Genomic DNA, 1,950 nt, shown 5'->3' on the forward strand with positions numbered 1-1,950 from the left:
ACTAATACAATCTTTATCAGCTAGGTGATTTGCAAATATTTACTCCCATCCTGTGTCTTATCTTTTCATCCTCTTTTTTTTTCTTTTTAGCGACGAGCTCTCATTCTGTCACCTGGCTGGAATGCAGTGGCGTAACCATAGCTCACAGTAGCCTCAAACTCGGCTCGAACAACTCTCCTACCGCAGCCTCCCGAGTAGCTGGAATGACAGGCATTCTACAATGCCCAGCTAATCTTTTTTTTTTAGTAGAGATGGGGCCTTGCTATGTTGCCCAGGCTGGTCTTGAACACCCGAGGTAGAAGGATTGCTTCCACCTCAGCCTCCAAAAGCATCGGGATTATAGGCATGAGATGACATGCCAATGCCTGGTGGCTCTTTTCATCCTCTTAACAGTGCCTTTTTTTCCTTAAGATGGAGTCTCACTCTGTAACCCAGGCTGGAGTGCAATGGTACGATCTTGGCTCACTGCAGCCTCCACTTCCTGGGTGCAAGTGATTCTCCTGCCTCGGCCTCCCGAGTAGCTGGGTCTGCAGGCATGTGCTACCACACCTAGCTACTTTTTGTATTTTTTTGGTAGAGTTGGGGTTTCATCTTGTTGGCCAGGCTGGTCTCAATCACCTGACCTCAAGTGATCATGTGCATGCCCCAGCCTCTCATAGTGCTGGGAGTATGGGCCTGAGCCATCACACGTGGCCAACAGTACCTTCTATAGAGCAAAAGTTTAATAAGGTCCAACTATCCGTTTTTTTAAATTATGTTTTTGGTATTGTATCTAAAAGCATGTCACCAGACCCAAAGTCAAGTAGATTTCTCTTATGCTTTCTTCTAGGAGTTTTATTGTGTTGTGTTTTACATTAAGTCTATGATCTATTTTGACTTCATATTAATTTTCATGTAAGGTATAAGGCCTATATCAAGGACTTTTCTTTTTCTTTTTTTTTGCCTATAAACATCTAAGTGTTCCAGCATCTTTGCCAAATATCAGTTGACTGCATTTGTGTGGATATCTTTCTGGGCTTTCTATTCTGTTCCATTGATCTATGTGTCTTTTTTGACCACGCTGTCTTTGATTACTGTAGTTTTATAGTAAGTCTTAACATTGGGAAGTATGAGTCCTCCAACTTGGTTGTTTTTCAGAATATTGTTGGCCGTTCCGTACTTTCCCATCCCATGTAAAAAAAATTTGTTTTGTTTTGTTTTTTTGTTTTTAGACAGAGTCTCGCTCTGTTGCCCAGACGGGAGTACAGCGGCACAATCTCTGCCCACTTCAACCTCCGCCTCCAGGCTTCAAACGATTCTCATGGGTCAGCTTCCCAAGTAGCTGGGATTACAGGTGTGTGCCACCATGCCTGGCTAATTTTGGGGTATTTTTCATAGAGATGGGGTTTTGCCATGTTGGCGAGGCTATTTAGTTGTTTACGTTTCTTATAAGTTTTGATTATTAACCCTTTATGAGATGTATGGTTTATAAATGCAGGTTTTTCTTCCGTTCCATAGTTGTGTCTTCATTGTCTCCATGATTTAGATCGTTGATTTCTTTTGTCTATGTTTTTTAGTTCTCTGCATACAGATGCTCTATATATTTTGTTTGATTTATACCTCAGTACTTCATCTTGAGGGGATGCTATTTTAAAAGGTATTTAGTTCATTAAATTTACAATTCTATTTGTTTATTGCTGGTGTATAAGAAGGCAATTAGCTTTTGTGTATTAATCTTGTGTCCTATGACCTTGTCAAATTCACTTATTTGTTCCAGAAGTTTTTCTTTTGTTTGTTTGATAGATCTTTTGAGATTTTCTGTATGTAGACAGCCATATCATACATGAATAAAGACAGCTTTGTTCATTCCTTTCAAACTGTAGACTATTTATTTCATTTATTTGCCGTATTTAGGACACTTCCAGTATGATAGTGAAGAGGAATGGTGTGGAAGGGCATCCTTATCTTTTT

The sequence above is a fragment of the Sapajus apella genome, unplaced genomic scaffold (genome assembly GCF_009761245.1).
Source record: "Sapajus apella isolate SASKATOON/1434 unplaced genomic scaffold, GSC_monkey_1.0 scaffold33, whole genome shotgun sequence".
NCBI classification, from domain to species: domain Eukaryota; kingdom Metazoa; phylum Chordata; class Mammalia; order Primates; family Cebidae; genus Sapajus; species Sapajus apella.